This window comes from Anguilla anguilla, chromosome 12 (assembly GCF_013347855.1).
Source record: "Anguilla anguilla isolate fAngAng1 chromosome 12, fAngAng1.pri, whole genome shotgun sequence".
In the NCBI taxonomy this organism is placed as follows: domain Eukaryota; kingdom Metazoa; phylum Chordata; class Actinopteri; order Anguilliformes; family Anguillidae; genus Anguilla; species Anguilla anguilla.
In genome coordinates, this window is record NC_049212.1 from 27,739,318 (window position 1) to 27,767,290 (window position 27,973).

At 38.6% G+C, this 27,973-nt stretch overlaps 1 protein-coding gene across 4 annotated transcripts in view; it reads right to left on the reverse strand.

Moving 5' to 3' along the window:
* The window catches only part of LOC118209888 (zinc finger and BTB domain-containing protein 20-like), a 69,205-nt gene that overhangs the window by 18,939 nt on the left and 22,293 nt on the right, over positions 1–27,973 (reverse strand). For 2 of the 4 annotated variants that reach the window (XM_035385610.1, XM_035385613.1), the window contains exon 2: positions 11,017–11,173. The exons of 1 other annotated variant lie outside the window; for it this stretch is intronic. The gene's annotated coding sequence lies outside the window, so the exon portion shown is untranslated. The remainder of the gene's footprint in view (positions 1–11,016; positions 11,174–27,973) is intronic. One more of the 4 variants, XM_035385612.1, reaches the window with a different exon arrangement.

The following is a 27,973-nucleotide window of genomic DNA, read 5'->3' on the forward strand; positions in this document are numbered from 1 at the left end:
AGCAATATAAAATGAATCACAGTGTCCTCCCTGAGCTCAGTAATAACAGCTTCCGCACATTGAAATTATAGTAACCCTCTCTGTGTCACTGAAATGGATTCATATTTTTTGTTGAAAATGTGTTATGTTTCTAAACATTCTAGCTCTACAGTTCCAAATATATCATCGCTCTCAAGCTTGTACCTTCCTCTGGTCACAAACAGGACTACAGAAGAGCAAGTATGTGGCGACATACTCTCACTGACAATAACTGTTAGCCTGTGGGCACTTGAGGTGTCATGGAGAGGCAATAATGTAGCAGAAACTGGAGGGTCTGTGCCTACCTACCTAATCCCTGGCAGGTTGATTCCAACGGTGTGCCACCAGCACAGATTCCTGGCCTTGACCAGATTAGGACATGGCCTAGACTTAAACTGCAATAGCCTGGTTATAGGGTCTAGTGTGCGTTGGTGCCAGTTTTCTCAACATCACTTTTCTGATATTTGTTAAATTATGATTTTATGAATAGCGTATTTTTTTCATGCTCTTACAACAAAAGAGTGGAAAGAGAACATCAAGGGATGCTCATTTTCCATTATAAAATGTTTGAACATTTTTGGAATTCATTTGTTGATGATGTACTGTGAGTACATATTATCGCAGTGCGTTCTATAGGGTCTTGGGAAATAGGCTACATCTTGTCTAAAAAGACATTTTGAAAGAACTGAGGGTGATTTTTCTTTGACAGTCAAACAGATTGACTATATTAATGATCTCAGTATTGAATTTCCTATGAACAATGACAAACTGTCTCATCTGCAGTGAGAAACAAACAGACTACCATTTTACCCTTGATTTAGCAATTTATAAATCTTTATGAAATTTGACATGTGTGAAATTGACCTGAATAGACACTTCTCTAAAGGGCCTGGAAAATATATTTGCCTGGCTGAAATTAGAATCTCTCTTATTATTCTGAAAAAGCATGGAGTCTCCATCACTGAAAGCTTGAATGTATTTTCTGTGGGAGTGAAATGATGTGTCGTTGGTCTAATTTGGTTTAATCATGTGGGCAGGCTTAAAAAGTGGGAGATAGGGGATCTGTGTCATAGCTGCTGTACGTCTCAGAGCTTGTAATGACCACTCTAATATTGTAGACCTAGCATGCCCCCCGCCTCAGATTACTTTTTAAAATGCACAGTGCCAAACATTTCCACTTTTTACTTATAATGCTGCACAGAAAATATATGAATAATATGCAATAACATGCAATAGCATTGACATCTTAAAATATGGATGACGGTTACTCATTCAGTCAATAACTGATAGTACGCCCACACTGGAGATGCAGGCTTGAACATAGTCCAAGTTTTTATGCATCTGAATGACATTTATTTTCCTTCTCAAAGATCAGAGGGACCAACGTATGCCTGTAGCATCTGCCTTTGGCCTCTGGGCCACCAGATGAATGGCCTTACAATATATCTTTCAAAAATGACGATGTGTCCCAAGAAACCTGTAAACTATCCTGTGTATGAATTTATTTTATTTCATTTCATTACTATTTGTCTATTTTGGCCCTCTGCATGTACTGTGAAAGTGGTTGGGGGAAAAAAACAATTGCTCACCACTGTTCAGGTCAGTGGGATTAGCGTCTGATGATTCAGATGTTCTTCCAGACAGCCTGTGTTTTTAGGATGTATCAGACTCTCTGTGTCTGTAACTCTGCTCTTCTGTCCTCTTTCCAAAAATCCTGATCATTTCTTCAGAGCACACGCATGCTGGTCTCTCACTGCTCATCCGCAAAGCACACATGCTGGTCTGGCCTGGGCAGGTCGATATATAAATAGTTTTGTGGAGATCGGTGTGGAAAAACTTGGCTGGCCTGCACAGGGTCCTGACCTCAACACCATCCAACACCTGGGATCAGTTCAAAAGCCAGCTGCAAGCCAGGCCTAATTGCCCAATCAGTGCCGGACCTCACTAATGCTCTTCTGGCTGAATGGAAGCAAATCCCTGCAGCAATGCTTCGACTTCTTGTATAATGCCTTCCTAGAAGAGTGGAGGTTGTTATAGCAACAGGGTGGACCAACTCCATATTAATGCGCTTAATTTTGGATGAGATTTTGGATGTCAGGTGTCCACATACTTTTGGGTATATCCCACTGCATACAGCAAGCTGAGGCTTAGTTCTTTATATTATGGCCTGTTGTTAGTTGAAGATAATTTTCAATGATTTCTCTGACGTAGACGTAATGATTCTTCTCTTATGTAGCAAACCTACCTGAAATGTTAGAGTTCTGCTCTAATTCCTCTGCTGATCATCTGTGGTTTCTTTGCAGTTTCCTATCTTGCCTATAGCTCTGTTATTATCTAGTCTGTCATAATAACTGCAGTTGCCTTTAAACCTGTTATTAACTAATCTTTTCTAATAGTCTCTGTTACAGACATCAACCTCTATGTTTTAATGTCTGTGGACGAAATAGGCCTATTCTAAGCATGGTAAGCTGTAATCTGATTGGTTACGCTCAATTAATGTATATGAATATTCAGCCAGTTGTCATACAGAAACAAGATCTAGTAACATACAGTAAAGCAGAAGGTTATACCTGACAAAACACACACAATCCAGCGATTTAAATGTTTACTGTAAAAATGACTTCATTATGAAAGATTTTTTATCAAGGCAAACAGAGACCCCATGCAAACAGCTACAGGTAGTGAAGAGAAATCTGTTTCTGGTGGCTTTGTAATGATGTGGGGTGCATTCTCCTGGCATGGTTTGGGTGGTGTTGTACATTTAGGAGGCAAGATCAGTATCATTGGTTAGCTAATGGTACAGAGTGCTCATCTTAAACCCATGTGGGGTGCATGGCACCTATGTTATCGATATGTCCGAGCCTTCTCAGTCACCACACCTGAGCCTAATCAAGCATTTATGGGACTTTTAGAAATCCACCTGAGATGCGAGACTGTATTTCCCCTCTTTCTTGTGGAAAACGGGTATTGCATATCTGCTGCTGAACTGCAGATGCTCATAGACTGTGTCATACTGCATACAGGCTGTACTGTGTACACCCACTGGCCCAACGTAGGTTGTGTCACCCTTACTCTTAAATATTTTTTCCTTTACTTAGAAAGTATGATCAAAGCAATGAGATATTTGATCATTAGATCAAAAAGGCTTAATCTAGCATTTTTTGGCTTTTATACTTTATTTCAAATGACTGATGATCACATTATGTCATTACCACTCGTGATCAAGAAGCTAACTGTTTACATACGTACATAAATACATTTTTACAGGCGAAAATGGCTCTGAGAAACAACAGAAGTAAGGGCAGAGATATTTTAAGTTTAAGTTTTAAGTGTACTAAACTTCTTTGAGCACAGTGTTTCCATAATTTGTGCCAGTACTGTATGTCCGTAGGCTATATGAAGCCTTGTGTGGAGGGTTTACAATTCAATGAAAAGGCTTTTTTGACCGTGTGGACCACGGGGTGCATACATAATATGAAGACAACACAAGGGTTAATCTGGTGGTGAATGCTGTCCGTATATACTATGTCAGCATATAATGCCTTGTGTGGAGGTGAGCTATACCAGTGCGTTAGAGCTCAGAACTTCAGCCCAGTGCTTGTGCTGCTGCACCCTAGAATGCTGGTAAGTTATGGAGGTTGCTTTTGTAAATATCTACATTAACATTTATAGAACAAATACATATATGGAGATCCTATATATTGGCATTCTTGAGTTCATAATTTGTTGGCATGCATTGAATAATGCAGTATTTGGAGGGCATACATATATTCAAGTATTATCCAATGTATTACAGTATATCCTTCAATATATGGAGCTGTATTTTGTAGCATAATGTTTTAGTGTCCCTTGTGTAAAGCATGTATGGTGTGTTCAGATGGCCACTGCTGGTGAGACTAGTGAGAGCGATGATGTGGAGGACTAGGGACCGGAAATAAGTCTTTTACGGGAGGAGATGGAAAATTTGTCTAGAAAATGTTAAGTAAAATGAGTTTTACATAAAACAACAACTGTGAGTTGTCTTGTATGTCTTGTATGACATGTGGTAGCACGCAGCATCAGACTGGTTATACAGTTTCATTGTTGCTTTTAGGTAAGTATACTGTAATGTCTGAAATGTATCTTGAAATGACACACGTGTGCGTTAGAGATGTTTGCCAGTGCTCCCTTTTTTAATCGATTTCTCTGAAAGGATCACAGCTGGGGGTGCCGTGACACTCCGGTGGTCCACACTGCTCTCACAAAATACCGTTTGGGGAAGTCTGAGTAATGCGGAAAAAAGCACAGCGCTAAACAATGGAAGAAAAAAATCTGGTGTCAAAACAACTGCATAAGCACATCTGTTTCTGTGGAACATTTTTTTCCCTAAACAAAAAATGTCAAAACTAGAACTGGAGTCCTCTCATTTATATCACCCCCTTCCAACCACTTTCTGCTCCTATTTAGTCTTTTTACGGATTAGGCAGATTCACAGGGATGGAAAATGCTAATGTTCACTGAAAATACAATCATGGCTTTGTGTTGCTACTGCCTTAATTGTTGCATTAGTTTATAGGGATTGCCAAAAAATGGTTCTGTTAAAGTTTAGGGATTGTGAAAAAATGGCAAACTGAACGAAAGTGGATTTTATCCATGTGTTCTGTTTCATATGTGAGTTCCGAATGCAGTTACCCCTAAACAAAAACAAAACACTGTGCATTATTTCCCTCTGCACTGGCAGAATAGATGGCTACAGTGTTTTTATTCCTTAATGTACTGGCCCTCAGGGTAAGGTTGCAGTGGTGCTTTAATAAATCTGGGAATAGTTTCCTCCTCCTAAAAATAGATAGATTGATAAAATGCATCTATTGTTGCATTTTTCTGTTTAAGTGTATATATATCGTATTCACTTTCCTCTGGTAAGTGAAGAGGCAGGGAATTCATTGCAGGACTTAACTCCATATTAAATAAAAATGTACACAAGGCTGTATCACCCTTTACTGAATCACATGTAAGTTCATGTTCATAACATAACCATTAATCAGATAAAGACAATACATTAACCCCTAATCTGTTAGAAATGCACAGATACATGTCTACCTTCCACTATCATGTTTCAACACTTGGGCTTTTTGACCCTTTACTGCATTTTCACTTAGGTTTTGTTTTTGTGTGTTTGTTTATTTGTGGGTACTTGTGTGTTTGTGTATTTCTATGCTTGTGTATTTGTGTGCTTGTATATTTTTATGCTTGTGTATTGTTTTTTGGTTCCTTTTTACATTGTTTTTGGATGACTATGTGAGGATGGTAATATCCTTGTATGATAAACATAATTTTCCTTTTTGTGAATTGCTTTTTGATGAATATTTTGCCTATATATTTCAAAGCCATAGTCATTGTGACTTAAAGGTCAAATAAGTTTGTTTAATACAAAGTTTTTATTTCAAATGGAATTATGCTTAGTATTTTCTTATTAAAGACATGGTGCGTCATAGTTTTTTGAATAGTTACTTGTGGATATGGGTGAAATTGGAGGTCTGGAATAATTAGCTTAGCAATTACTGTGGGCTTAATTATACACTGAGATATGCTATTTGGTACACAGTGCTTTTTCTGCATTTGGCGCCACATTGTAGGCACCTCATTTAGGGGTGCCACCCTGGATTTTTGGCCCCATGAAAAGATCTCATACTCTCACACTGGGCCCCACCACCCCACCCTGCGCAATTACCGTGTGTTTTTTTTGAGGGCCCTTGTCAGTCATGGCCCTTGGAAATGTCTTGACTCAGTCCCCGCCCCCATACAGCATCCCTGCCTCATTGTTCAACAAAAAACCTGATAAAGGATACTAAAAGCCTGCAGCAGACCCATGCTAAAGTACCAAAGCATGCTCATAGAAGCAGAGTAGCCTTCCTTGATCTTTTATATTTTCCCCTCCCTGTTTATATTTCTGCCCTTTGTACAGTATCCCTCTGCTACATTCTCAGTATTTTTCTCTGAAATGTAGTGAGTCTGTGGCCAGGAGTCACATGAGGTGGTGCTTTTTGGCCGTGGCTACACTCGGGGGTGGGCAGGTGGCAGAGTTTGCATTGCCTGCACAAAAGTAATATTTATGTGTTAAATGTGGCCTTTTGGATAGTGTCTACCTTTACATGCATAGGTAAACCCTTTATTCTCCTTGTCTTTCCACAAAAACAGTTTCTGAGCACAAGTTGTATTTACAGTGAGACCTGTGTAAATTGGAACGTAGTGTAGTAACACTGTTTCCTGTAACGACTGGTGCAGTGTCTCTATGTGTCAGGCTCAGACTTACTGATCATGAATTAATCACTGCCAAGCCTTGAAATAGTAGTCAGCTGCGTCAGCATACCAACCCTTAGTAATTCAGTTCCGAGGAAGCAGTCTTGTTTTTCTTAGGAGAAAAGGAAAAAAGCTGACCTTAAAATTTGTGGGATGGGTGATTTATCATAATCCTACTGAATTCAGACAGTGTCTCAGTGTTTAGATGAAGACAAAACCAAACAATTTTTCATACTACGACAATTAGTGGTGATTGGGTAGGATCTCATGTAGCTCTAAAATTTGACAGCTTGAGTTATATTTCCTGTATGATCTGTATGTTCAGAATTTTGGAGCCTGGCTAACACTTGCATACTTTATGCTTTTCATATACCTAAAAAGAATCTGGAGCTTGATTATAATCTGGCAAAATTTTCAATAAAATAAATGCCCTAGCCACTTTTCCCCTCTTATTTAATAATTTGTGGTTGGGATATACTCTTTTTAGAGTGTGGTGGACTGTTGGAAAATCTTGGAGGCTATGACAAATATTTTATGTTGTCAAATACAAAATTTACAACTATGTGGTTTCCTTTATAAATATCTAGTGTTTGATTTTGTTGTAAAATATATTTTCACACAGTAGAGAGCCAGTTACCTCCCAGTGGATACAGTCTGTTATCCTCCACTTCATAGAAACAGTTCTCCCACTATATAGAGCCCACAGGATGTAGTCTGTTATGGTGCTTTTTGTGAAATGTGAAATCAGGTTGACTGAAACTGCTGGTTGGCTGAACAAAAGAAAAAGAAAGTTTCGAAAGAATTTTAACCCGAAACTCATTCAGAGTTGTCAATATTGCCTTGAGGTAATGTCATGGTCGTCAGTACCCCAGTGATTTGTATCATTGGGACTTCATGCTTTTTGATTAAACTTAGTTTTAAAAATATAATTCCGTCCTGTAGTGGGACTTCTGACATTTATCGTGAGTTTGACGCAATGTTTGGTGCAGCTGACCATAATCAGTTTTACTTTGAACTTGATACCTGCCATATTTTAATTGTGGTTTAAATGAAAAATCTGACAGCAACATCCATGTCACAGCAAAGATAACAATGCAAAGTATAAATATAAATGGTGTATAGTATACATAGTATACTACAATATACATTGAATGTATATAAATGTAATCATAAATATTAGTTTACATTTCTGTGTATGTTCAGAAATACACAGCCACTGACATACAATCTGAGCACTTACCAGTACCTGCTATATTTAGTTTTATAGTAAAAATAAATGTTTTTGGTATAAACAGTGCTCTTTTCTGTTGTGACTGTCGATTGTATGAATGGGCTGAGTGCTTTTACAGCATGCTTTTTGGCCTGGATTCCCCTGACATAAAATTTGATTTTGGCCTTACTGCTTTCTCATTTGACCTAGGTGCCCTGTTAAATATTGGCTTCCCCCTGACCAAAATAGTCTTGCCCTAAACATGATTGAATCAAAGGGGTGGGTAGGGACTCCAGAAATAGCAAAAAATAGTGCAGCTCACTGGCTAGCATGGTAATGTGGGTTAAATGCTATTAGCTTGTCATGTGGAACTAAAATAAAACATTAGCTATTGAGTCATTTTAACATGCATTCAATTATCCTTTGTTTAAAAGTAGGTAATGTGAAACAGCAGTTTTTAACCGGAGGGCCAGGACCCACTTGTGGGCTGTGAGAAAAACAAAAATGTTAAAAAACATGCCGTATATTGTACACTTTCATGCACTAATGTCCCCATCAGCCAAATGAATTACTGCAGCACTTAAACGTGACATAGGTGCTGCTGTTCTGATGTTCTCAGTCCATATTTGAACAAAAGTCGGGCTTTGCAGGTCACACAGTACATTTGCTCATTAAGTGGGTCCTGAGCTGAGCCATTTTGGGAAGCCCTTATCTGATGTTGTCTACATCAGTGCAGTGGCATTATGTGGCTAATGGTAGTAACAACAGATCACTTCCTTCAGGACGGACTTTTAATACCATCAGCGAAAAACATAAAATAAGCAGGAATATTACGGAGAAATACAACAGCACAGGTGATGGAAGGGCTTTCCAGAACGGTTGTTGGTGTCAGGACTGCCTGCTGGGTGAGCTAGAAGTAGTAATGCTCCAATTTTTTCTCCCTGAAGAGGTGGTGGACTATTAGTTCAAAGTTCATGGATGCACTTTTCTGCCTTAATTTACCAACGGTGGTGAAAGGGGAAAGGCCACAAAAAATTCATCTGTTCCCCTTGGCTATCTCTTATACTTTTCCATTGTCCAGAGTAGTATCCTGTGATTAGTGAAAGCAAGCACCACACACAGGTACGCAGGAGTGACTGTGTTTGTAGATTCGGAATCACGCTCCAATTCAAACTTGAAAACTAAAGAGGAGCAATTTGTGTTGCTGCTGTCCGTCATAATGACATGTCATGTTTGTGCACACTCAGCCATGTTGGCGTGTCTTACAGAAATAAATCTAATCCTGTTTCCGAGGCTAACGTTTTATGGTCCGGGGCTGTCTTCCCACAATGGGGAATCAGTTTTGTGTGCACATTCCCATAAACACACCTGCACATTTATTTCAGGTATAGTGAATTTCTAATGGGTGTGGCTGTGCCTCAAACCTGCAAGCTGCTTCCATCCTTTAACATGCTCAGCTCCTTTCTACTACGCCACACTGCCATCTAATGGTTAAATCTAAAATTATGAAGGTGCTTTTTCATAAAGGGGGTACATTGATGTACATTGATGGACATTAATATGCATGTAAATGGATTTTGAGCAACAAAAAAAAAGAGCAAATGTCTAGGGGCTTAGCTTGCCAAGGGATGAAAGGACGGATTGTCAGTAATTCATTACATGTGAGGATTGGTTGTAGCAATGCTGCTATAGTTTTCATCACCATTCACATAGTATTATACTTTCACCAATCTGCTGAATCACAGGCACTGCGAATGATACAATCAGTTTAGAGTGCACAGAGTGAAAGTGAAGTGGGTTTTTTTTTGGTGGGGGGGTGGGGGGTGCACAGAACATTGCTCATTACATGCTGCTGATAAAAATGTATGATATTCAATAACACTCCCCAAAATAAAATGCAACACAATATTAATCATGTCACATCCAAAATCCTTGTGATGACGCCTTCAAATATCAAATGCACACACATGCATAGCATCAATGCTAATATTTCAGTAAAGTAACAGTAATTGATTTGCATAACCATGTAGTGTATTTCTCTAAAGCCAAGCAATTTGGTGCAGGGTAGATCTGCAGAGTAAAATGTTTAATGATTTCAATGCTGTGAATGCCTCCATCCGAAATATATTAAGAAAAATATACGCTAACCTCCCAGGCTTTATACACTGTCACATTTTACCTTCAGATGTTTCAGTCGGTAACAGACAAACAGTAACTATAAGTATATGATTCACAAGTGATTCCTTAGAAAGCCGACCCTGGCATACTGCAACAAAAGCGAAACAATTTCTGAAAATAGTTCTGTTGTCGCATCTCTATAATTCAACACTGAATACTAAAGCAAGAGAAAAGTGAACTCGCTGCCTGGTGAGGCACAACATTTGGTGAAAAACAAGGGCTAAATGCTTGTCCACAGTTCAGGTAATTCTTATTGCTTTGGTTCTAGCCATAACCATACAAATTAGCCTACATCATGTTTCAAATGCATTTGAATCCTCAGCAGCGTGATTTGCCTTCTTTGTATACGGCTTTGGCAGTTTGACGTGAAGCAGAACATGCATGGGCACAAGATTTTACAGAAAAACTCTGACAAAGATGACATCCTTCAGCATCACATCTAAACTATGAGCAGATGAGATGCTGTCCTCCACATGTTTTCCCTTCTTCATCAACACCAGGCCCTGAGCATTACCACCCCTCTGTGGAATGCCTAATATGAAACTTTTTATTTATTGAATCTAACTGTCTTAATATAGCAAAATTGAAAACTTTACTAACTATTATACCTGTTTATGAAAGTACATTTCCCCAAAGACAAAATATTCTTGAGTTTATCAATATTTAATCAAGGAAAATACACGTCACTCATTCTGTTAAATATGAATATAAATGCCAGACATCTTACTGTTAAAACCAATATAACTACCTATGCAAATGGCATGGTAAGTGCATGTGAAAAAAACATAAGATAAGTCCCATCTCTGCAGAATTCAGTTAGCTTTTTTAATACCAGGAAGTTCTTACTTCCCTGAAAATGATCCCACCAAGGTTTCCTCTGTCCTAGAGACTTGTTACTTACACAATCATTTACAAACTGTTTTAGTTTCTCTTTGCCTGCGTTACTTTAAAATGCTATTTCTTGTCCAGCTGTCGAGCTCATTAAAAAACTTTATGAAGTCATTTAAAGAAACAACATGCATCACAAAGTTTTCCTTGTATTTATCCTACTTTATAGTGTATGATGTATGTGATAGTAGCTGTTAGGAGTTCATAAATCTGGTTAGAAGTACGCACTGTCCAGCACTGGATAACTGGGCTTTGTTACTGCACGGAAAATATTACAAGGGTTGAATGCACATTTACAACAGAAGGCTTTTACATAAATGTGGGAAATCTGTTGTTGCCTGATGTTATTTTATAGAAAATGAATAGATACATTTGAGTCTTTCAGATTAAACATGCTGTAGTTTTTTTTTTTTGCGAAGCTTTGAAAACGCTGGTGTACTTACGGTCAGATGACGTGGTTCTTGGTATGTGTTTGTTTGGCTGGTAAAGAGGAGCTGGACAAGCTACAGGTTGCTGGCAGTAACGGCCCAGCTCAGTGCAGAGTAGTTGGCCCTTGTGAATAATCTCATTCTTCTCTGATTTCAGCTGCTGTGGTTTCTTCTGGAAGACATAAGTGGGACTCATTCTCTGACTCAGTTTAGCTGTCCCAATAGTCTGTGCTGACAACACCGTCTATCAGAAACCCCCCAAAAAAAGCAATAGGCTACTTCCGTGATTAAACAGACCATCTGATTACAATCAGTGGCATTTGTAATACTGGCAAACAACAACATAAATGGCTTCTTGTTTTCTTTGTTCTTTAAAAGAGACAGAAACCTTTAAAAGCCGAATGAGAGCGGAGCGCGATCTGAGCTAGCATTACTTTGTGTGGTTCATTTGAGGACACGCTGTCTGTCAGGGTCCTGTTTAATTATTTACAGCATCACCAGGCTGCTGTTGCTTCCAACATGCAAAGAGATAAATGAAAAGGGTAAAAATGTCTGCCTATCCAGGAATAGGTTGATATGATTCGATGGAAATGTTTTTAAAGTTCAGCACCCCTAAGCAAAGCCTGCGTAGACCTGCTTGGCTAATTTTTTTTTTTTTAATCCATTCTTCTCTTTTTCCCTCAGCTTTGGAGTGGGCTGTTTACAATCAGTTGCTTATGTAGGGCTGAGACACTTAAAAATGGGCTGTTGTGAAAGCTGAATTATGGTACCCAGACCAGCATGCACCCAGTCAGGAGAGATTTGGTAAGCTGCGAATCTAATTTATTTTCACATAATGTCAAAGAAGGTCCACTTCATATGTCAGATTGGTTGCACAAAATATTCTCTTAAAGGACAAGTTTATTTTTCATACTGCCAGGTACTATAGCAGGCCTACCTGATTGCAGCATTCCTTAATATTTAGTTGCTAATTCTTATAATATTCATGGTTGCCAGGAGAATAGAACAATTTTTAAAAATCGACAAATCAAAATTATTATTTTAATGATGACTTTGTGGCCGTTTGTAGGAGGAAGAAATAAGTCAGCCTTAATCAAATTAGGAGTTTCCTAGAACATAATATTCTCAACAATGGCTTCAAAGTGTGGACAAATGGACAAATTTCAGCTAATTTTGATCGTTTTGATTTGTATCGTGATGAAATACAAAATCCAATGCAGGCTTGGTGAAATCGTACATTTAAGATATATTTATATATACACATCTACAAAAAGTGAATGAATAAAACCTAAGCAACAATTTTGTCAAATAAAAAACAAGATATACTCAGATGGATATGAAATCTATGGAATAAACAACCATCAATGAAAATTTCAGAACAGTGGCACCTTGTGGCAGACCAGTTTAGCACCACTGGTGATATGGAAATAATTACTGATGAACCTCTATATTCCAATTAGCATGTATGACTTCCTGGTGACTAGCCAGGCTAGTAGCTAGCCCTGTGAGTACTGCTAGTAGCCAGCCTTGCTTGTAGTTTGTTCACTAGTGTATGTGCTACATGCACAGTGTTTATGAAGCAGAAGTAGGCTTTGACTACAGAGAATGTACGTTATCTGCTGAGTCTACAAAAGTGCTGTAAACATACTCAAAAATAGTTTAGTCTGTATGTTTGGACACCCAGTTGTTGATGTCAGTAAGCGAGGAGATGAAAACACAGGTAGAATACACTGCTGTCAAGCTGTAGGACTTACTCCATAATCCGAGGTGCCACAGCAGTCATACTAAACCATGGCTGCTACAGGAAACCTGAACCAAGTGGCTGCTCTCCAACTTTACTGGCTCGCTAACACAAAAAAACAAATTCTGGGTTGTAAACCCTTTTTCTTTAATGTTTTTTCTGTCAACATTTATCAGCAAAGTTATAAACATTCTAGGCATCTTTCCATCACACCATTTTGGATTGCTTTAACACTCTACTAGCAAGCTTTAACAAACAGTCGCTTGTCTACTCAGACCTGGAGCCCCCCCCCCCCTTTAAAAACTGCATGAAATAATTTTTGTTCTATGAAATGAAATGAGTTTCACTTTCTAGATAGAGTCCTGGCTTTCAGTAGTAGAGCTCTCCTGTTCAACAACTTTTCAGATTCAGATTCTCACCAGTGAGTTGCCATGATACCTATGGCTGCTTTGCTATTTGAGCAAGGCTAAAAGGCTAAAATCTCCTGTCCTTGGGTCAGTGGTTAATCTGTCCCCAAGTCTAGGGTGGGGCATCCTGATGCCAACTCAGTATTTCACCCAGAACTCTCTAAATATGAGGGTCCAGAAATCCCACCCAGGGATTACTCAATAAACAAGTTTTGCCTTTTTGAGCAAGAAACAGTCTAATGTTCAGTACTGCAAGGCTGTGGTGGACAGCTTGTCCTGATTGTACTTTTCCTACTCACAGTGTGGACTGACGGACATTACCTCTGTGGAGTTAGATTAATCACAGGGCAGATTCCGTTAATAGGAGGACTCGCCATCCTTCGTGGCTGTTTCCTGTAAATGCACAGAAGCTCTCTGACTCCATATTAGTGGCAGAAGGTTCGTTGGGTATGCTGAGGACACAGTGTACCAAGACATACACTATCAAACACAATCTCCATCCCTGTCAGGTAAGAAGCACACTAATGCACATTAGAGCTCGGGGAGGTACATGGCATTTCACTGCCACATCCTGGTACAGACTGACAGTCCCTCTATGGTGCTACATTAACCGTCAAGGCTGGTTCCCTCCGTCTTTTAATGTGGTCTGAGAGGTCTTAGTAGGTTTTTATGTTGGCCATGCTTGAAACCTCACTGGAGAGGCAATGCCTGTATCTGGTAGACAAGAGCTGGGTTGTATTTCAGGATTGAGGAGTAAACTGGCCGTTAATATTTTCAAATAATGTTTTCAAATAACTATTGTCCAATCAGATTTCATACAATGGAAAGATTTTCCCAAATTTAACCCGTTAACTCTCTAATCCCACTTCATAAAATACCGTCCCAGGCCTTGGTCTGAGAAAGCCAAAAGCCTTCCTATGTACTTATCAAGAAGTGGTCTGCTTTTGCCCATAGCTTCTCCTGATAGGCCAGATCGGGTTCGCTGACTGTAGATGTGTCCTTACATGATTGGTTTGATGATGATGATAGGCTTTTCTTTCACTATGATAGGCTTCTCTATCACTGCCCATGATGCCATGGGTTCTTTCTAGCATCTGTCACAATGGCCTTTTGGCCCTCAGATGGGGGACTGTAAGCCTCCTGAAGGGCAGGGATAGTAATGGCATGTATTCTACATTTTAAGTGGCTCAGAATAAACCTTTCATTTGATGCCATGAGAAAAAAATTCAGGGACACTGTAAACAGCCATCCATTCAGTCTCATCAACTGGGGTGGTAGTTATGTAATTACATCCCTGTGCAAACCCACATTAGCACTATTGTGAACCTTGCCAAATGTACGCATCAACATTATGTCATTACTTATTTCCGCAGCATCATTACCATGTAAATATTCTTTTCATTTGCGCTGTCAGTGAATTCTATATCCATATGAGCAAAAAATTGGTATCATTTTACAAGCTCCTTATTTTCTTTTATGTTTATATTTGACTGTAGAGCTGTTTAGATTATGTGCTACACAAACTATCTATTAGACCTAAAGGAACACATGCCCTTCTCTTTACTATATTATTTACAGTAAAGGAAAAATCAATTACTAGCAAAATTGTAAAAATTGTAATGCTTGTGTCAATCCATATCTGTTACTTCCCCAAACCATCTTGTTCTGTCTTCCAAAATAACCATAGTTTATATTATTTGTACACAGTATGGCTTTCTCCAAACAGCTGAGCTCGCAATTTATAGGCAGAACATGGAAAACTGATTTTACACAGAATGTGCTCCTAAAAAAAGGTCAGAACAAGTTTGGAACTTGCCTGCATAGACACCACAGTCAATTAATTATTGAGTCCTTCTCCGTTCAAACACACTAATGACTTCATTTAAGTAAACGTTGGCCACACTCACACTCACAGTTTTATCATTATCACATAATATGCTGTGAATAAAGTACTTGCTATAATGATGCCAAAAATGAATGTAAAGATTCACTGTTGCAGAACTGTCATACTGGTGCAAACTGTAAGAGATAGATGTTAAAAGGCATAAAAAAGTAAGGAAGGCATACAAAATCCTATAACGGTGAAGTAAATTGTGTTTAGTTCTGTTTAAAGTAAAATCTGAAACCAATGTCATTAATGCAAAAGATTTAAACAAATGATTAACAGAGTGTGCCTTGGTTATGATAACCATAAACACGAACTTAGTAATAACCAACCATAAAAAGAAACAAAGGGCAACTTGTGTTAAAATGATAATGGTATATTACATTGATAAATAAGCTGATAAACTACTGTATGCATTCAGTTCTATAACATGTGCAGTGAAAGTGCAGTGTCCTCCACAGAAGGTCTATAGGAACTGGGAAAACACTAGTTCACTGTAAATCAAAGACATAAGTCTTTATGAATTGGCCTGTGTTCTTATCAGATCATTCTATTTCATGTGACTCTAGTCTCTAAATGATCAGTATATATATGTGTAGCTTCTGTCTGTGACAAAATATTTAAGGCTGCCATAAAACAGGTACCTGACACGATGTCTGACTCTCACTGGAGTCTGAAGGCTCCATATGGACCAAAACCAACAGGGCTAAAAGCACAAAACCAATGGCGCGGCATGCTTGATGTCAATAATGTAGCAGCTGAAATGTCCTTTCTGAAAACGCTCTGCCCAGGAGCTCAAGGTCCAATTATGGCAGCTAGAAGATGAAGGAAGTAACATTAGAAAGGTAACAAAAAGTCTGGGTGACCTTTCTAAAAGGCTGTACTCGTCACTGTTACTTTCTTTGCAGGTGGTCAATGTAGATACCTCACTAGCCCCCAAGAATGACTTATGTTATTATTCGATTGCATTGAAATGTTAACTAAACAGTTGGCTCATGGGTCCGAACAAAACACCTTTCTGCTTCGGTTACTGTAACACCATAGACCTTCATGCAACCTCTAAAATGGAATCGTAAGCTACTGTGCACTGAAAGACTATAAGTAATTTCAGTAAAACATTTAGCATTAGTGATTTGGTTTGCTTGTCCACAGGCAGATGGCTGCTTTTGTAAGCACTGGCACTATGTTCCATTTTCCACCGACACTAAAGTGGGTTCGGGAGGAGAGCAGAGGCCCAGCAGGCTAGTCAGTGCCCTATTCTGAGCTGGGTAGAAAGCTTTAGAGACATTCCGAGAGCATAGCATGAAAAGAAAGAGTATCATAGGAGTGCATCTGTAAAAGCTGATAACTTTCGAAAACAGACGTCCATTTCATACTGATGCTACATTCAGGGGGGGAAAAAAATCAGTTTACAGAAAACCAAAAAGCTGAAAAGCATTGTTACAATAGTTTTTTGTGGTTGCCAAATAATGGCCCTGAGAGGTGATTGAGTCAGGACCATGGACATAGATAAGCCAAGACACAATGATGGAAATTGTAGGGCTTTACTCTGGTTTAGAGCTGCAGGGTTCTATTCACAGCTATATGGACACGGATGAATTTACTCATGTCCTGTTCGTTCATCCATTCTGTGTGTGGTGTTAGAACTGTGATGAAAAATGTCCTGTTTTTTGTGCATATGTCTGGTCTGACTTTGTGTCATATTGCATCAACTGCTAATACCAGTGCACATATCTGGTCTAGAATGTCTCTGCAGAGATCATTCAACATGTTCAAATAGCACTTCTCAAATAAAAGACAATTCAGTACGATACAGGAAGCAAAGGAAATGAAGTTATTTCATTTATGAATTGTATTTAGAGGTAGCTTGCAGCGTCAACACCCCTTGATATAAATTTCTTCTTCAGTACACAATTGTCCTGATGTAGCTAGGGACAGTATGTGCAGAGCAGAAGGTACCAGACAGGTGTCAGGTCTACCTGACGAAGACCGAAATGCTCAAAACGTTGTCACTGCTCACGGATTTTAGTTAAATAAAAATCACTTGGGAGCATAATAGCAGTGTGCTGGTAGTATTTTCTTATTTTACCAGACAGGTGTCACCCATCCTTTAATTAAGCACAATATACACTGAGCCCATGTGTTGAAATGCTGGACAGGGATGCCTGGATGCTGGTCATTTCAACTGGTGATTTCAGCTTGCATAGCTGCAAGAGGAGACCTCAGTGAGATTGAAAGAGAGGCAAGTTTATTGGGGCACATTTGGCAGAAGCTTCAGTGATAAAGACAGTTTGATTTGCTGATGTTTCATGAGAACCTGTTTCCGAGGTGATGCCAGCATGGAACGTTGAGGGGCCGATGTCATCATTAAAGAGCATCAGTTGGCTTAAGTGGATTGTGAAGTCATTGCTCATTTATTCAAAGTTCAAGTAGCTGCAGATTAGATGATTGCAAGTTTGAACCTGGGGTAAGAGCCGCCCACGTCTGCAGAAGTACCCTATCAAGTGACATTTTTTCTTTTTGTTCACTTTGGTTCATAAGTTAGCTAAGGAAGATATACCAGTGCAATCATGATGTTGATGTGTCCAAAATAAAACTGAACTCATTTAGATTAGGTACTTACTAGGTTTAGGTCCAGTTCAAGAGAATTGTAACTGGAATGGAATTGAAATACTTTGGAATTATAGTTTGAAAAATATGACTTTTTTGGAACTAGAACTGTATTTTTGGAAATGAACACTGATAAACGGGGAACTAGCCTTTGTGTTAGGTGTAATAATGAGATTGAACAGTAGCATTATGTAAGGTTTCCTGCTGAAAATGTAGAAAAAACAAAAATTACTTATTTCAATACTGTCCTTTCCATAACAGTGCAATTGTCATTATTATAATCAAAATTATATAAACTTTTCTTTTTTTTTTAAAGATATCATTTGTAAAACAATACTTAAATTAGATTGAAATGGTTGATAAAACCAAAGTATTCACATTTATATTAAGTTGTTGGCCCTATAATTAAAATAATTGAAAAGATTCAGTATGAAAGCCTCAGTATGAAGTGGAATGAGTGGAGGGATTTAAGGAAACTGAAATCAGGGAATTGAGTTTCTCTAGAGAGGAAATTGAATATGGTGAATTTCAGTAGGGAGATTACTGAATTTGAATTGTGTGTGGTGATGTTGCCCATAAGAATATGACTCCAGTTATAAATGTACTTAATTATTCAAGATAAAACTACCAATAATTTCAGGTTTATTTTAATTAATGAAACAAAAAGATGGCACCAAAAATCAATTGAAAATATTTTAACAGAAGATATAGATTATTAAAAATGTGCCGTTACTATTAATAATAATAATAGCAACAAGAACAAGAACAAGAACAAGAACAACAACAACAACAACAACAACAACAACAACAACAAGAACAACAACAATGCTGAGTCCCTGTCCTGTATGGGAGAGCTGTGCCTGCACCTTTAAATCTCTGTGAGCTCCTCTCAGGAGCATGCACACAATGGCGGGGGACACATAAACACTTTCGGGTCTAGCAGGGGACTTGCTGGGGATAAGCTGATACGGGACTCTAACTGCACGCTGAAATCAAGACCTTCCCAAACTCAATACGCAGCTCAGCCCGTGTTAGTTACGGTGCTTTGGAAACCTGCTTTAGTACACAGCTGCGTACTAAAAACTGAAGGCATGTGCAGTCGACCCATTGTCTTTGTTGTGAATGACAAAAATGAATTAATAATGTTTGCGCCAATAACAGACTACCATTGTAAACGCGCCCTGCCACCCAGTGATCCGGCACACCGTGTTCCTGCAGGAAAATCCTGGTGTGGGAACCTGGTTAAGACTTCACCTGAATTTAGTTGTTTGTCTCGATTCCTTTCGGCTTATTGAGAGTTACACAGCCGGGGGAGTTTTTTTTTCCTTTTTTCTCCTCACTTACAGCTCAAGGCTGTAAGTGAGGAAGGATAATGCGCTTGAAGTTTGACTAAGTGTTGACAGCTCAAAGCTTAGGATCCTGTGAACATCTGACATAATCACACACAGTAGCTGCCCACATTTTTACGTGCTGACTTGAGCTTTCGTATTACAGTGTGGAGGGATTTTTTTGTTGATTCAAACTGTGTGGTAATTAAGGAATCACAGCATGAAAAATACTCCAGTATAATTGATTGATGAGAAGTGGGTTTGTGTAAATTAGCACAACTTCATGTAAAGTTTTTACGTGATCTGAACAAGGGGATTACACCTGGTGAATTCAGTGGTATTGCATGCATTCAGTGTGTTCTTTGATTGATAAGCAGTGAATCAGAGTGCATCTTAAAGACTGGCTGTTTTAATTGTCCATCACATTTTAAAAAATACATTGCTTTAGCAAGCTATGAGTGCAGGATGCCCGTGGGGAGCATACAGTTCTCTTTGACATCTTCTGGAAAAAATGAATGTTGAATGCTCTTAGCGATAAACACCTTTGAGCATTTTGCAGTGCTGTTGTTGGTTGTCCGTGTTGATCTGTATATGACTGCACGTTTTTTTTTTCCTGCACTGCAAATGAATATTGCCAGATAAGAAGGGTTCCTGTCCTTATTTACAAAGTGGATTACAGTTTATCGTCAGTAGTGCTTACCAGTGTTTAAATGCTGGCTTGCGTATGTGTGGAAGAGCTTAAAATGGAGCTCTGAATGGCGTAGTATATGATCCTGAATGGGTTATACACCTGAGTGAAGAGAGGGGGAACACAGAACTACGTTTTCCTGATTCAGTCAAGCCACTCTGCCATCCTGAAACTTTAATTCCATGTGCATCGCCGGGTTTTTGTTGCCCAGTGGGTGGAAAGGAGTTTTGTACCTGTAATAAAAGTTAATTACATGTAATATTGCACTGCGTAAAACTGTAATACAGTACCTGTAATTGGCTATTTCTGCCATGTAATGCCAAGCCATATAATTAGTTCAGTTCACCCACAATTTAAGAAGGTTTCTTTTAACATTACAACAATTCTTTTTAGCTGGGAAAACATTACATTTAAAAATAAGTATTTATCGTCTTCAGAAACCTACAGCTGATCCATGCAAAACGGCACAAAGCCTCCCCACTACAATAACCCTATGCCTGAATCTTCAGCCTAGTTGTCACATGGTACAATTTGTGTCCATCACTGATTAACCAACAGTGACATCCAAGAATCAGCGGCAACGTCTGCTACCACAAGCCCAGCACAGACCCAAAGCTGACGCATTTAGCAGGTACACCAACCGCAGTGGATCAAGGCATTTCAGCGTATGCTTCTTTTGCAGGCTGCGTATAATGGTATATGCAAATGTGATTCATCTGTATATTTATGCATGCATTTTGTCAGATCAGAAGGACTTGGCATTTATTGTATGGAGGGAAAAGAATTAATATGTTAATGCGTTATTTGGACTGTATTATCATACATTGTGGGTTTACAGGTATATAATGACTATTTGTAATGAGTTATATTGCTGTTTTGATTATATAATTGCTTACTGTGATTGGGCTTAGCTTTTAAAAATGTATGCAAACTGAGGCAATTTACTGTAAAACACTTAAAGGGCAAATGTAATTTTTATATTTTTTCTTCAACCCACTGTATACCTAGTATGCGTAATAAAATCTCTTGAAACATAGATATAGTCTTTTGCAGATGTGGTCATCAAAGATTCCAGTTTTAAATAAAGAGGTGTGCCAGATGCTATGGATTTGAATGGGTGTTCTAAGTTTACCTACTCCATTGAAAGAGCATGTATGGTGTGGTGTCTCATGGTATCAGTGTTTTACATCACAATGACCACATTGGTATATTGTAAAATTTTACACATGACTGACAGTGATCCATTATTTTCTTTACCCCACTCCACTGCCTCATTTTCCCAGAATGCAATGTATGGATTTTGTGTTGCTGCAGGCAGGAGAGGAAGAAATACATTATGGGTGATCGTAGTTATACTTTTAATTTGTTTTAACTTGAATAATTCATTGATATACAGTAGCTTTAAGAAAATACGCAAATATCTTTGCATTCATTCTACAGTAAGGACAAAGAACAGTGGGGAAAAAAACATGTATGGTAGGTAAAATTCTTCTAAATATAAACCTCGTGTACCGCCAATATTTATTTGAGGAAACTAAATATTTTTTTCAGTATATCATTATTCATTTACCTCTAATTTTCAGGAAATTACGCATAGCCACCCACACTTGTATTTTGACAAAACCAGGATGCCTTTAAAACATTTCTTTTTTAACTTCCACTCTGTGCATTCATTTTTTATCACTAGTTTTTCAAATCACTGTACCCCTAACCGTACCTGTACAGTGCCTAGTGCCTACAGTAGACTCTAACACTATCCTTACTTGGACAATATTTCCCCTTTCAGAGTTCTTCTTGCTCCAGGAGTTCTTTTCCCTTACATTACATGCTTGTAACTTATTAATTTACCATTTAAATTAAAGTAAAATTTTATATTTATCCAACAAAACTGTGTCAGTCTTATTTAGTCTCGCTTGGAAAATAGACTTTTGTGTGTGTGTGTGTGTGTGTGTGCAGGGCTTGATGGTACACTGGAAATAGGATCCATTTTAAAGTGTCTCTAACAGTGTCTCAGCAGCTGGTTCAGACCTGGATCCTGCTATTTCTGTATCTTTGTCAGCGTCATTAATGCTTGTCACAGTTATGGGAGGTTTCACAACGTTTTCGACCTCTATTGCTATCTTCCTCAAGGATGCGGCTCTCCTCTCTTCAGCATAAGGCGTGGTGTAAGCAAAAGGAAACAGTTAATCAGTGCATGATAATCATCCAATGCAGATGTAAGCCCATATCAAATACAAATTTACAATGCGACATTATATTTTAATATTTTATTGAATATTATTTTCTATTTATAATTATTATATGAATAGATTAATGTTTATATATAATGTTATATTCATTTTTATGACCTTTTTTCTTTGCTATGATTTGTGTGTGCATACAAACACTGCTGCATTTCTGTGTGAGCTGCAGCTAAGTGACTTCCTCACAATTTCGGATGGAATGCTAATGAAGTACTGGACTTGTACTTGATTACGTGGGTTCAAAAGGTTGCATTTAAATAGGAGTACATGAATGAGAATACCGTTCACAACTAGCAAACGATCCTTAGCACAAACGTAGACTGTGCTGTCCCTTTAACAGGTAAGGTGACTAGCTACCCGCAGTATTATGGGTACAACCACTGGAGGAAGGGGACTGTTAATGGCTGTGGTTTTCCAGTTTCAGTTCCATTCATTTTAATTTTATTCTTTTCAAGGCTGTAACTAGCCACAGGACCAAAACCCACAAATGTATTCTCTAATTTGGAATTATTCTGTGGCTAATAAAATTAATTTTTTAGCCAATTTTTCATCATTATAAAAACTTACTACGCATAAAGCTCTTTAACCCTTTTTATTCCCCCACAGTTTTTAATGCTGAGACGGCCATCAAATTCTCATTCAAGAGCATGTGGAAGAACATGCCCGTTCCCCAAAGCACACAGTCTTGCTGAAATGACCTCACAGTCACAGTGCAGATGCCCAAGCAGCCAGGGAGACTCCTAATGATGAGGTGGGGGTACGTTGGAACCACACACACACACACACACACACACACACACACACACACACACACCATTCCTTCTTACTGCTTATGCCAACGTGAGCTTTCAAAAGGTTTATTGTAGCTGTGAACTACAGAATTGTAAACGCCAATACAGACTCACTTAATAGGGTGTGGTTCACTACTATTAAAAAAAACAAACTTCTTGTTCAAATTTGTAGTCAACTCATTTGTGGTTGATTGCCTGATTCTGTCTTGATGTTCAAATGTCCTGCTCTCTCTTGGGTGCATTGCTGTGTTAAAAAAAACCGTCAATGACAGGTGAAAATACTGGACCTGTTTGCAAGTTACACACGCTCCCATATGTCATGTTTGGCCTTTTTATTGTGAAGATTAGGGCTATTGAGGGTTTTATTGTGATTAAACGTGGTGATTAAACTTAGGCCTATTTTAGTTTGTTCTTGTTAGCTGCCACCGCAGCTCTATAGCTCTGTCTGTCGGTCGGTCCATTGGTTGGTCGGTTGGTCCACAAAAGTGTCCCACCCCGTAGCGGCATCAGTTTTCGCCCCAGGAGGCTGAAATTTGGCATGGAGGTTGGTCATGACCGAAGGTAGAACTGAGTAACTTTCAGGTCGATTGACTAAGAGGGGGCGTGGCGATGGGTGTGGCCTATCACAAAAAGGCGCATAACTCCAGAATGGATTCACAGATTTGCACAAGATTTTGTGGAAAGGTTGGTCATGAGCCAAAGAAGAGGTCACGTGTTTGCATGAGGGTGTGTGCATGGATGCATGCGCATGTGCGGTCGCAGCTATTGCGGATTCACGCTTGTTTGCAGTCTTGGTATGATCTTACAATAAACAGTTCATCTTTACATTTATCTATTTCCGTAGTTCATTTTAAAAGTTGTAACTGTTTTAGTTGTTATCTAGAATTTTCCATCATCGTTTCACAATGTAATTCTGGATTTTGAAAAATGTTGGCTCCATGCTAACCAGTCGGGTAAGCTCATGTCAAAACATGTTATGTATATCAACCTGTGCCAGCCTGGTTCCATTTCACCTGTCTGAGATCACATTGATCACATTTAGTTTTTTAATCAATATATGGCTTAATTTGTGAAACTTAGCTGTGGCAAAATGCCAACATTCATAGATTGTGCGTTTCACCATTTAATCCTGTGTGTGCTATGCGTAAAGATGTGATATCTCTGGATAACTTTACTGCGCTTATGTCCAAGTTACATTTGCCCTGCACTCATCACTAATTGTAGCAGATCCAGCTCAAGTGTACTTAACAATGAATGGAATTCATTTAGCGCTATATTTTCCAAGCATTAGCACCAATTTACATGAAGAGCTCTTTAACAAAGCATCCCAAATCCCCAGCACTTTGTATTGCAGGTTGCCTGGAGTCTCCTACCATGGTACTATAATATAATGCTAAAAATTTATAAAAGACTACTAATGAACGCATACCTAAATTTAACATTCATTCTCAACTTTTTTTTTGAGAATCAAATGGTAAAGTGGTATTAACTTGTAGATGTGAAATTTTTAGAATGTAGATGTTAAAAATGAAACGATTAATATTTAACCTATTAGAACAGGTTTAGTGTCAGGAACACATTGGGAAAAAAACAGACCAAAATGTGTTGCATATTTAATGATGCACACTGGAGTTTCTCACATTTGTAATACTACATTTTTAGAACTTAAGGATCTTAAGTGAAATTATCCATATTTTCAAGGACCTTATTTTTAAAAGGAATGATCTTATAGGGGCATCTGAAATAATGGAATTAGAAACCAGTTAGGAAGACACACGCACACATTGCAGTCCACCATTCAGTCTCACACACACTGAGACCACCAGTTAAGCATTCACAAACACGCACGCACGCACGCACACACACACACACACACATTGCAGTCCACTATTTATGCTCACACACACTGAGACCACCCGTTAAGCTCACACACACTAAGACCACCAGTTAAACACACAAAAACAGTAAGGCAACAAATTAAGCTCTCTCATGCACCAAAACCACCAGTTAAGCACACAAAAACAGTAAGACAACCAGTTAAGCTCTACCCACACTGAGACAATCAGTTATGCTCACACACACACACGCCCCACACACACACACACACACTGAGACCACCAGTTAAGCTCACACACACTGAGACCACCAGTTAAGCTCACACACACCAAAACCACAGGTTAAGCTCACACGCACACACTAAGACCACCAGTTAAGGTTACACACACTGACTTGAAGGAGGACATGAATGTGCACCAAGAGAAAGCAGCCTGCAGGTCCACGATTGACCACAGTGGGTCACTAGTGCATGATGAGGCAGATATTGCATTGACTAAAATCCCTCCCCCCTCTACCAGACCATTGGGTCCATCCACACACTGGAACAGTGCCTTAACAAATGCCAGACTGTGGGGCCCAGCCCCACACTGGAAAAGAACCTTAAATGTCCCATGTCATTCTATTTTTTGGCAATTTTATATTAGACTACAAGGTCTACCAAACATGTTTATAAAGTTTTTATGGGAAAAATGTTCTAGTGCATTAAAAAAATACAAATTTAGCGAGTTTTTAATTATTTGAGCTGAACATTTTGAGTGAACGTTGCCATGTTTTTTGCCAGCTCTGCTTTGATTGGTTAAGTGAACCAGAATGACACACCCCTCCCATTTCCTGCCGACACTCCCTCTCCGGACAAGCGAACAAACAAATGTTGCTTCCGTAAATCCACCGGTACACCTTCATATGCTACAAACTAGCTCAATGTAGAGCATCGCATCAAGTTTAATTGCTTGTCTACCATCTAAACTTTCGCCGGGTCTGAAAGTGCGCTCATTTCATAAATGCGATCGTGTCAAGCGGAACGGGGCGTGACGCTGGTTACTGCGATAAGGTGCTATGATTGGGGAATGTGCCACTAAGCGCCTGTCAGAACAGTGCTGCACAAAGTAGCGATGACAGCCAGATTATTGATGAGAAATCAGATCATTTTAAGCAGTTTGCTTTCAGTGGCGGTCGGAATTGTGTTGCAGCAGGCGGCTGCTGCTATGTGAATGTAGTGGAAACACTGCAATACTAAGCAAGTTGATTGACATGTATGCTACTGCCCAATTCAGCTACGACTTCAAGACACATGTAATTACATACACACGTATACATGCTTTCAGCTGACATGATTATGATGCTTTCAGCTGACTTTAAGATGTTAGTTGCTAAATCAGGAGAAGGCGGGTAATGGATGCTAACAACTAAATCACAAAATGCTGTGTGTTACGTTCTGAGACCAGGTTGATCAAGGGTGGGTTTATGTTAATGACATGATTGACGGTTTTCACGGGAGGCCAGTTGTGATGTCACAACTGAGGCCATTTCCTTACAAACCACTTACACAACAAACAAAAAAAGTGAGGTAGTAGTGAGTTCACATTTTACCAGCACATAAGCAATCACATCACACTGCACAATGCCAAAACTAGGCAACTCCGATTTCTAACACACCTATAACAGATACCAGGCCATGGGGTCCATCCACCTACTGGAGCAGTGCCTTAACAGAGACCAGACCTTGGGGCCCATCTACACATTGGAACTGGGCTTTAACAGATACCAGACTGTGGGGCTCATCCACACATTGGAACAGAGCCTTAAGAAGATGAGCCCCCAGCACCTCCTACAGGACTTTTGTCACTCATCCTGTAAATGGTTTATCAGGACGTTTGCGTGCTGATTGGGGTTGGGGTCAATTCCATTTCTTTTTATATACTTAATTTAAATTCAGTTTGTAAATTTATAAATGCCACAGATTTTTTTAGTCAATTAACTGAATTGAAAAGGAATTGACCCCCAATCCTGGTGCTAATGTCACAGAATTCCAAGCACTTTTGCTATTTATTTGATGAATGATGTGAGGAAAAGAAGAATTTTTTAATGTTTGTAAATTGAAAGCAAACTAAGTAACAGGAACCTGTACAAACCCTGCTCATGTCCCTTCCCACAATTTTGTGGGGAAAGTCATTCATTTCAGTGTCTGTAATTGTGCAAAGAATGTAAAATGTAGTAGTAATAAAATGAGTTGTGCTCATTTCACTTATAGAAAGAGGAGTGAGTGTGCATAGCTCATGATTTTAATAAAGGAAAGAGCAGAGATTAATGTTAGCGAGTCAGGAATGGACGGTGCTACACTTAGAACTGTTGTCATTTACCCTCTCATGTAGATTTTACAAATTTGTATATGAAAAGCTTTCGATATTTTATTGTGAGCATTGTCTCTGCTGATTCTTATACTGTGTAAAAACAAGTCTTCCTAAGATGCCCTTCAGAAGTTTTAGAACAGTTCAACTTGCTAGCTTGCAAAAAATTGACATAAAAAGATAATTATTATAATTATTTGTTTCTAATAAGTAAAATCGAATAATTGTGAATTTAGAGTAAATTACAGTCTATTAATTGCCATATTTTTAGAGTAAGCTTCATAGTAATTTATTGTTTACCTATTCACAGTAATTTACTGTAACATATTACAGTGAACTACAATTAAATGGCAACGATATACTGTGACTTTACAGTAAACAAGACCATTGACCGACTACTGCAGAATTACAGTAATCAGCTGCTTTGAGATTACAGTAATCACCTGTATTTTCACATATCGACTGTAATGTGAGTACTTTAAAGTGAAAATACAGTTAATATTGTTAAATACTGTAAATTTGACAATTTAATATCATTTTACAACTCTTTCTAATCAGGTAAATTAAAATAAAAACAAAAATGATACATTTTACATATTAAGTTTGGTATGCTACCAAACTTTGAGTAGAAACATCACAAAGAATTTATCAGAAGCTTACACAATGACCACCACATATAAACAGTTTCTTTTTTATATTTTTATTACTCAGAATGATGTAAATCTGTCTTAAATGTAAATTTACATGTGCAATTACACTGAAACCTTCAGCAAAGATTCTCAACAACAATTTAAAAACCTCTGATGAATGAAAGAATGAAACATTATATTTATACACAGTGCTATGTAGTGAAAGGGGAACTCACCTCAACCACGACCAATGTGTAGCATCCACATGGGTCATGCATGGCAGCCATTTTGTGCCAGAACGCTCACCACACATCGGACATGGTGGAGAGGGAGTGAATAAACAACAAAGCACCTATAAAATCTCCAATGTAAACACAGTATACGGTCCAGTCAGAAAATTATTTCTACACTGACATCCACTCAAATCAATTCGTTTCCTCACAAAATTGCAAACTCTGTGGTTGCT